Source organism: Anthonomus grandis, chromosome 21, assembly GCF_022605725.1.
Source record: "Anthonomus grandis grandis chromosome 21, icAntGran1.3, whole genome shotgun sequence".
Classification (NCBI taxonomy): Eukaryota; Metazoa; Arthropoda; class Insecta; order Coleoptera; family Curculionidae; genus Anthonomus; species Anthonomus grandis.
This window is the reverse complement of record NC_065566.1, coordinates 1,513,384-1,524,487: the sequence shown is the minus strand read 5'-3', so window position 1 is coordinate 1,524,487 and position 11,104 is coordinate 1,513,384.

Sequence of the window (11,104 nt, the reverse complement as noted above, 5' to 3'; positions counted from 1 at the left end):
CATATCAGCTATAGTACAGTCAAATGGCTCATGCCTTTCGGAGTTAAAAATTTGCTTAAAGAAATGAGAAATATCAAAGATCCTTCGCCCGCCTTGTTCTTCTTGCTGAGTTTCGATGTAACTAAAATGTTATTATTGTTTAGATTAAATTTTGGTTTTATATACCTAAACCTATAAATTTTTTTGACATTTTTTTGTATTTTAAATTATGTAGTTCACTGCTCCTCCTAAATCCTTTAGCTATTATATCTGTTTCCATTGACGTCGAAGTTCCACTCCTATTTTTATAACAGTTGTGTATGGTAACATCTTTGTCTTTAGTTTCATACCAAGTACACAAGGAGCAATACTTGTTTCGTATACCGAGAAATAGTATCTGGCCAGTTCTGTAACCTATTATGCACGCCTAAAACGGGACATAAAACAGTCAAATATTAGCTTCCATAAATAATTTAATTACAAAAAGTTTTATTAATTAAAAAATTCTTTAATATGCACCCAACAAAATAACATTTAACACTTTTGCGAGTGCGAGTATATTGGGTATATATAATAAAAGAATATATAAATATTCTTATATAATTACTATTTGAGTTAGGTATAGATAGATGCAAAACTGGATAAATTCAGAAAAAAAAAGTTTTTTGTATTTATTCTGCATAATACGTATAATACTTACAACACTAGACATGGAATTATAATTAATATTATAGGAACGCTTTCCCCAAGCGCCATCCGTCACCACTGTAATGCATGGAGTTCCATTTTCATCTATATCGCCTTCTTCCCTTGCTAACTTAGTTTCTTCAGCTACAGCTTCTTCTATACACTTCTCCAGAGATTCTCTGATAATATCAGCCACAGATTCATGGTAGGAATTAAACGTTTTTGGCGACATCAGAGGCATATTTAAATTATTATTTATTATTATTTATTTGAGCATTATTTATTTGACTGTAGCCTATTCCTGTGGAAATGGATCCTAATACAACAGCTGAATTAAGAGATTTTGCTGTGTTTTCATTACAAATATGTCTTACACAAAGACACATTTTGCATTTTAAAATAAATTCGCTGTGTAAACCATGTCTTATTTCTTTAAATATTTCCATATCAGCTATAGTACAGTCAAATGGCTCATGCCTTTCGGAGTTAAAAATTTGCTTAAAGAAATGAGAAATGTCAAAGATCCTTCGCCCGCCTTGTTCTTCTTGCTGAGTTTCGATGTAACTAAAATGTTATTATTGTTTACATTAAATTTTGGTTTTATATACCTAAACCTATACATTTTTTTGACATTTATAAATTTATGATATTACCTTTTATTAGAAGGCATACTATCTCCTTCTTCTTGTTCATTTTCACTGGAATCGCTAGAAAATGAAAAATATAATTTTTTAAATAAATTAAATAAATAGTTACTTTTTAAATAACTTAAATAAAAAAAAATAAATAGTTACCTTATAGTGGATTGTTGTTTTATTTTGTTTACAGTTAAAGAGGGACCTGGAGTATGTATAATCCATTGCGCCATTTGAAGAACCTTTAACATTTTCAAGGCTAAAAATATAACATTAAAATATGTATGTAGTAAATTCAAATGTTATTTTGTTTTACCATTCTGTCATGATATGATCATCCAAGCTTAGCATATTTTCAGACAAAAACTCTTTGTTCTGGCCTTTTTTACTAAAATATTTGTAATTAAAATAATTATTAAATACTTTTAAAGTCAATAATCGGTACCTATAGTCCTATAATTGTATAAAAACTATAATTTTAATATTAACTCTATAATCTTTTTTAATGTTTTAAACTTGCATATCGACTAAGCAGTTCGGGTAGAAACGGGTAGTTCGGATAGTTTCTACTTTCCATAAGAACGGTATAGAATCTTAATTTAGGCCACCGTCTATAATTACAACATTATAACAAGTTGTAATTTATGGACGATGTTTACTCCTTTATTAGTGCATTATTGAAGAGAAAATTAAAATGACAATTTTAAAATTAGTAAAAATCCAATATGGCGACCATAAGAAATAACAAAGGTGATGGCTATGTTTGTCGCAAAACTAGAAAAGCTAGAAAAAAATGTAGTCAATAAAAATAAAAGTCAATAAAACACAATTACCTACCAAATTTTATTCAAATCATTTGAAAAATTGCACCAACATTTGACATTTTAGAAAAACACAATCTTCAGTTTTTGTCCGATATTTTGATATCCCCTGATGTAGATGTAGATATTTTTAATTTTGATACAGTATTTTATAAAGCTTTAAGTAGCGAAACTTTTTTCCCATATTTAACCAAAATCGTACCTCTTACTGGTTCCGAGATTACCATGTAGTTGCTTTTAACTGACACCCTGTACTATTAAATAATTTTTAGTACCTTAAATAATTTTTTATCTATAAAATAATACTTAAACCATTGACTGCTATTATTTTGCTAAGCTTTTTATTACCCTCCATCGTAAAATAATAATTAAGTAAAAAATCGTTTAAAAAAAACTAATTTTTTATTTGCTTTTTTTGGCAAATTTGTATACAATATTTCTAATAATAATTAAAAGAATTAATTATTTTTTAAAATCTACTATAATCTATCGTGTACATCCTAAAATAATGTTTACTAAAAAATATTTTACACATCAGGTTATATGAACTACTGTACCTAATTCAAAATAATAAATGTATGAGGTACCTACCTTCGTTTCATAGCAACTCGTCGATTTTTACGACGTGTAGATAAACATAACTTTTTTTTATTACTCTCCTTCATAGTCTTTACGGCACGACCGATCTTTTTATAAAACAGTCGGACTAATTTATACTAAAAATATGAACAATGACAGCACAGAGCACAACAGTAATTTTACGCTCAACACTAATTTACCGACTCCAAATAAATAAAATTCCTTCAGAAATCCGGAAAAAAATTATAGGTAAATCCACCTACTGTTTGCCGACGGGCACGCGGCCCGATCTCGACAGCGCTGCCAAAGTATCAATTTTAGTAGCGCTTTCCTCTAATTTCGCCCGAAATGATAAATTTTTGATAATATCGTTATGGTATCGCATACATGGCAAAAATCAAAAAATGCATATTGGGAAACATTAATATTTATCTTATGCAGAATGGTGGAAAGTTATTTTAATTTTCAATGTTTTGCAATTTTTTTTATATATTTAAACAAAAAATGACTTATTGGCTTCTTTAGGCACATACCAAATTTTATTAAATTCCATTAAATATCTCCGCCGCAATTTGCAAATTCTATTTTTCAATATGGTGATAGGTAGTCAGGCCTTTTAACAAACAACTATTAATTCAGTTGTTCTACAATATAAAGCCCTAAGTTTTTAGGTTTTTATCTCTTTGTGATCTGTTCTGTTGGGTTCTTTTAATAAAACTCAAAAGTTGTTTATTATATTTATTAACCACGAAAGAGAATACATAAAGCACCGAGGACAGTCAAAAACTCTCCTCACCCAAGCCCGATCAGGCCACCTGCCGCTGACCGATAGCGAGTCGCCCTTGGCGTAGGGATATTCAGGGTTGTCGTAATTAGAATAAATGTACAGTATTAAGCCTGACAGAACATCCCCCCTTTTATAATAAGAAGCCTCAAGTAACATAATCCTTTAAATAAGAAGGTCTCTTAACGTTACGCACTGGCCTACTTCTAACACTAGCACTTTGATTATTGCCAGATTCATCCTGATGTTGAGATTGCACTTCAGATTCTGCGACACATTTACTAAGACTTATATCTACTGGTACAGCAGACTGAATTTCTACATTTTGCCTGGGGCAAGTGTCTAATCTAGTGTAGGATTGAAAGTTTTGGGAGATGATGGTGTATGCGTGCCAGTAGAGCTTAGAAGTACTTTCATTCGAAACAAATGTGTGATATTTAGCTGGAATTAAGAACCATCTGTTTCTTCTAAAAGTACCACCATTGGTCTCGATAAGATATGACTTTGGTTCTCTAAGCTGTTGAATGACTTTTCCATACATTTTAAGATCTGTCACCAATACATTCTCATTAACATGTATTTCTGAAAGATCTCTTGCGCGATAAGGCCTATAAGATTTTTTCAATTTTTCTTTGTATTTTCCCTCCCTTTGGAAAACTGGGCTTGTGTCAATGATTTCATTAGGAAGTTTTGGTAAAATTGGCAAAGTAGAACGAATTTTTCTGTTAAACAATAACTCTGCTGGAGAGAAGCCATTTTCCAGAGGGGTGGACCGATAAGCTAACAAAGATCATCACCTTTTTTTATAAGATTCTTAGCAACTTTAACCGCAGCTTCGATACACCCATTAGACTGCGGATATTTAGGACTGCTTTTTATATGCGCAAAGTCAAAACTTTTAGCAAAATTTTTAAATTCAGTTTGGAACTCAGGTCCATTATCTGAACGTACTACTTCTGGTAAACCATATCTAGCAAATAACTCTTTCAACTTGGTGATAATTACATTCTCGGTCATTGATTGAAGTTTGAAAATTTCGAAAAATCTAAAAAAATAATCAGTTACAATGAGGTACCACATTCCCTCATATTTAAATAAGTCAAGTGCAATTTTTTGCCGTGCAATTTTTTTGCCATGCACGATCTGGAAAATCGTCTTTACACAGAAAGATTCTTTTATGTTAGATTTAAACTCAAGGCAACGTGGATAATTGCGAACTAAATTTTCTATTTTAGTAGATAGTCCTGGCCACCAAACTGACTTGGCTCTAGCTCTACACTTTACTATACCTTGGTGATCCTGATGAATGAAACCTAAAGTTTTCGATTGAAGAGACTGATGAATTATTAATCGTGACCCCGTAATAAATAATCATCACATTCTAAAATGTAATGTCTATAGTGGAAATAATTAGAAAGTTCTGGGTCTATTTTATTTTTTTGGGGCCAACCTGAGTAAATATATTCTTTAAGTTTTAAACAAATTGAATCTATATTTTGCTCAGATTTAATTTCTTCCAAGAAATACGGTTTAATTTCGAAATTTGTAGTAATTAAGTTTATAAAAGTGTCTGTCTCTAAGGCTAGCTCGTCATTTTCAGGAAATTTAGAGTTTTTCACAAATTTTTGGGACAGAGCGTCCGCAATGACTAAATCTTTGCCTGGAACATAATATATTTCGTAATCATATCTTAAAAGTCTTAATCTAAACCTCTGAAGACGCGGAGTCATTTCATCAATATTTTTAGTTTGTAAAACTTGAACTAACGGTTTGTGATCGGTCTAAATGAGAACTTTTAAACCATAGACATATTCGGAAAATTTGTCATATGACCATGTTAAAGCTAACGCTTCTCGCTCAATTTGAGCATAACGCCGCTCTGTTTTAGACAGCAATTTAGAGGCATAACAGACAATTTTTTTGTTTCCCTCTTTATCTTCTTGAATAAGACATGATCCTATACCAAAGGAAGAAGTATCAGCAGAGATGATAATCTTCTGGCTGGGGTCAAAATATTCAAGACACACGATTCTCTCGTAATAATTTCTTAATTTTCTCGAATGCCTGTATTTGAGCGAGATTCCAAGAAAAAGAAATATTCTTCTTTAATAAGGAAGTAAGAGATTCTAAGACATTAGATCGATTAGGAATGAATCGGCATGAAAAATTAACGATACCTAAAAAACGCAAAAGTTCATTTTCGGCTCGGGAAATTTCACAATCGCGCTTATACGCTCGGGGTCAATAGAAACTCCTTTACCTGATATGGCATGACCTAAAAATTCTAAGGACTGTACACCAAAAAGACATTTTTCTTTATTTAAGGTTATACCTTTATTATAAATTCGCGTTAAAACGTCATTTAAAATTTCATTATGCTCCTCAATAGTCGGTGCGAGTATAAGAATATCATCGATATGGGATACTACGTTATCAAGTCCCTTGAGAATTTTATTTATTAACATTAGAAAAATATTCAGGAGCACAGGTTATACCGAATGGCAACCTTTTAAATTTAAAACGTCTAAATGGTGTTATGAAGCACGTTAAATCCTGACATTCTTTACCCAATTTAATTTGATAAAATCCAGAGGTCGTATCTAAACGATTAAAGTACTTAAATCCCTGAACTTGAGCAAGAATTCTTTCAACTGTCCCTATAGGAAAATGTATGCGCATCACGGCTCTGTTTAATTTAGTGTAATCAACACAAAGACGGATTTTATTATTATCTTTTCGAACAATAATTTGATTGGTCAGCTGACGGATAAAGCAACGCTCTCTGGCCAGCCGACGACTTTATATGTTAATTTTATAACATAAACTTACGCTCATATGAGTTTCAACCTGTATCAAATGGTTCTCATATTTTTTTTTACGTTTTTCTAATATCTTAGCAATCCTACGCAACGCAACCTGGCCAGCTGACGGTCGATTCATCATCCAATCGTATGTCATCAACAAGTTTAAGTTACTTCCAACTTGTACCACATGTATACATGTCTTGTACACGGGGTCCCGCACTATTAGCAGAACTTGTAACAAAGAGAGTTTGTGTTCTCAAAGGCCAGCTTACTCGTTTTTCGAGTTATTTTTAAAATATTAAAAAAGAAAATTAAATCTTGGCCAATGATGTTCTGTGCCAATTGCGGGTAAGACTGGGTAAAGTTGAGCAGCTCTTTGATGAATTTAATGCCAAATTGAGTTACTGGACATCTCCGATACTAGCGAAAACGAAAGAGAAAATTTTGAAAAAATATATTTCGCTTTAACAGGGGAAGTTATAAATTTTAAATGTTCATGATGATTTAAAAATTCTAGAGGCATCAATAAATAATCGTAGTAATGATAGTAGTATTAATATGTCTCAGAGAACAAATCAAAATGAAAAATTATATTATAATAATTTTAATAGTGATAACCAAAACGATTTTCTATCCTTGGTAAAACTTCCATCGATTAAAATGCCCACATTCGATGGTAAATGTGATCATTGGTTAGGATACGTAGGTACGCTGGGTTACGTAGATACATTGGTACATGATAATACATCTTTAATTGATATTCAAAAGTTTTATTATTTACGCGAAAGTCTATAAAAAGAAGCCGCGGAAGCAATCAAATCAATAAATGTATCTGCGAAAAATTATAAGGTTGCTTGGCAATTTCTGATTGAACGCTATAAAAAAAACATTTAATTATTCATAACCATCTTCACGAATTGTCTGAATATCCAAAAATTCATAAGAATCACACATCGAACTCCGTAATATATGTGATTTGTTTCTTAAGCATTTAAAGGCAATAAAAGCATTAGGAGAAAATACTGATAACAACTAATTATATATATATAATAAGTAACAAATTCGACATAATTACAAGAAGCGATTGGGAAAATTATAAATGTGTAGGTGGTTAATCTAAATTTGACGATATTGCCAGTTTTTTAAGGCAGAAAAGTGAGCTTCTAGAAAAACTTCATTATTTTCAAACTTCTAAGGTTCATACAGATATTACCACAAAAAAAACTGCGCGTAGTTATGGTTTAGCTTCTGCAGAAAACAAGCAAGCCAATACAAATTACTTTTGTGAAGGTGTACATGCAATTTTTCGTTGTGATAATTTTCTAAAATTACCTATTGAGGAACGTATTTCAGAAGTTAAACGTTTAAAATTGTGTTTCATATATTTGCGGAACTCACATTCAACCTGGAAGTGTAAAATGAGAAAGTGTTTTAAATAAAAAGGGAACCACAATACACTTTTACATTTTCCAATTAGAAAAGAAAACCAATAAATACGGCAGAAATGCAAATAATAATGATAACAATAATTTGCAATTGAGGGACGTCACTGTCCAAAGTACATCAGCAGCTACTGTAGTCAGTTCAAATTTATCCGCGACCGTCGCTGCCACAAGGAAGATGCGAATGTAAGCCTGGCGGTATGATCTGCGTTCCCCACTATTTTCGTCTGCTCAACGTCGGATCGAATAGTATGGGAGCATAATTATTTTAGTTTCACGCTTGCTTCGGTACCCGTGACGCTGAGAAGTGGCATAGTGCGAGCGCAAATATATTTTTTTAACTATGACGAGTTATAAGTGCATAAGTAGATGCTGTTCTTCTGTGAACACAGAAGTAACCTTTTTTGATCTTCCAAGTGATTCTTTAAGGTAAATGTATTTAATTTATCTAGTTTTAAAATAATACGCACCGTTTGTTTAGACGTGAAGCTTGGCTTTGTGCAGCTAAAAGAGAAGATCTGCTGCAAACTCGATAATTTTATTAAATTATGTGACAGCTTTTTTAATAAAACTTTATCTGAAATAATAAAAGTTCAAGCTAAATTACAGCATAAAGTAGGTAAAGCTAAAAGATATCCGATAGTTATAAACTTGCTTTAGATTTGTATTTCTTGGGGCCAAAAGCATATAGATTTCTCGCAAAAATATTAAATTTACCTACTAAACGCACTCTGGAAAAAATGACACAAAGTATTGTTTCAAAACCAGGACTAAACGAACAAACATTCAATTCTCTTGCTATTAAAGTTAAAACTATGTCTGAACTTGATAAGTATTGAACTATATGTATTGATGAAACATCTTTAATGTCCTATCTTTATTTTAATTTAGCAAAAGATGAAATTGTAGGCTGGGTGGATATTGGAAAAAATGACAATAATAATATCATAGCACAAAATGTTGCTGTTATTATGGTTCGCGGACTTTTTCGTAACTGGAAGCAACCACTAGCTTATTTTTTTGTAAACTCCCAACTTAAAGCTTCAGATATTTTAAAAATATTAACTGAATGCATTAAAAAATTATCAGATGCTAGTTTATTTATCCAAGGCTTAGTAACTGATATGGGCTCTAATTTTATACAGCTTTTTAGAATACTAAAGGTTAATGAAGAAAATCCTGAATTTTAATTGGGCAATTTGAAATTAGTTTACATTTTTGACACTCCACATTTATTAAAGGCTACTAAAAATAATTTAGCCGAAAATAATTTTCATTTTGACAACAAAGTAACGTCTTGGAAGTTTGTCGAACAATTTTATGAAAGCCAGATAGCCAGCAAGTGTATAGGTGTGCTCCGAAACTTACTAAATCCCACATATATCCTAATAACTTTGAAAAGATTAAGGTAAAACTGTCCACTCAAGTTTTATGTCACAGTGTTGCGAGTGGAATGAATACATATATGACTTTAGGAGCACTTCCTGTCGATGCTTTACCTACAATTGAAATTATAGATAAATTTAATACTTTGTTTGATTTGTTTAATTCTACTGATCTGTTTAATGCATATCAGGGTCTTGATTATCAAGTTGAGTTTTTAAATCACATGTGGCAATTTTTGAAAAACCTTGAAATATGCAATAATAAGGGAAAAAATTTGACAAAAAAGTGTAAATTTCGTTCGTGTTGGATATCTATCTATGGATTGAAAGTTTTATGGCAGCGCCTTTCAAATTGCGGATTTAACTACCTAAAAACCAGAAAAATAAATCAAGACTGTCTTGAAAATTATTTCGGAAGTATAAGGAAACAAGGAGGGAATTGCGTTAATCCAACTCCAATTCAATTTTAAACAGCCCATAAAAAAATGTTTTGTCAGAGTTTTTTACACTCTGAATATATGATCTGTGAGAAAAACGTTTCAGATGAAATTTTAAGAGAAGTGATGCCTACGCAGTCATCTGTAAGGCAATAACTGTTTCTGATTGTGATTATAGAGAACACAGTTTAACCACACAAAATGCTTTTAAATATGTCTGTGGTTACTTAATTAAAAAAGCTTTAAATATTCATAAATATCCCATTTGTGTCAGTTTTTCAGAAGAATCCGCAAACCTTGATGCTTCAAATTTATTACCTAAACTAAAGGCATATAGCAACACAGAAACCTAGCGAGAAATTTGTATGTTTTATTTATGAATTAGAAATAAAAATTAGTTCAATGTTTGATCAAATATCTACTAAACCTGACATTTCTCATAAATATTTAAACGTTATGAGTTTCATAAAATTTAATCATCCCTGTAATAATTTCCCTCGATTATATATTGTAAAGTTATTTATAAGACTTAGAATATTTTATGCTTTAAAGTATGCTAACAGAGATTTGAAATTTAAAAAAAAATTGGAGAAAACTAATCAAAAAATTCGAATTCTTAACCATTTATAATAAAATAAATATTTATTAATAGATAGTTTTCTTTTTGAAACTGAACAACCGGTGCAAAAAAAATGCGTGTTAAAAAATAAAGAAAGTCTATGACCAATGGTGGAAATCATCCGCTACCGGTAAAAGCTCGCTTTGGCTGGAGCCGCGCCTTTGTACGCCGCTTGGATTACGAACTTGAAAGGTGCCGACGCAAGCTTTCGCATCCGGTTTAGGTAATCTGTGGAACCGCGATGATGTTGCAATAGCGACAGGAGTAAGGAAATGCGATGTTGCCCGAATGTGTGATTCTTCGCAGATTTTACTTTCAACAGTTGTTGTTAATTTAAAATGTTCTGATGGAAAAATTATTGAAACGCGTGCGTTATTAGATAGTGGTTCACAATCAAATTTTAGTTCTACAAAAATGGGTGATTTATTGCAAATAAGGCCAGAAAGAATTGAACATATTGTAAAAGGAGTAGGCCAAACTATTACCAATCTTAATAAAAAAATAAATGTTCAGTTAAGTTCAAAGAATGCTGAATTTGTTACACGTTTAAATTATTTAGTTGTGTCTGACTTAATTTGAAAAGTACCTAGCGTGAATTTTAATAAAAACATATTAAAAATACCAAGTTCATTTTATATAACTGATCCTTATTTTAATGTTTGTAAAGATATTGATCTTCTGATCGTATCGGATTCGGATATCTTTTGAAGAATTTTAAGGCCAGGTTACCATGTATTAGACCTGACTTGCCCATATTAAAAAATACTGAGTTTGGATGAGTTGTAGCAGGAAAATTCGCATTAGATGATAAATACTGGTAGAAAACTATAAGTTGCTTATCCATACTAGGAACTGAGAAACCCTTAGAAGATATTTGAATTAAATTTTGGGATATTGAAGAAATTAAAGGGTCAAAACAAAAACTGATGAGA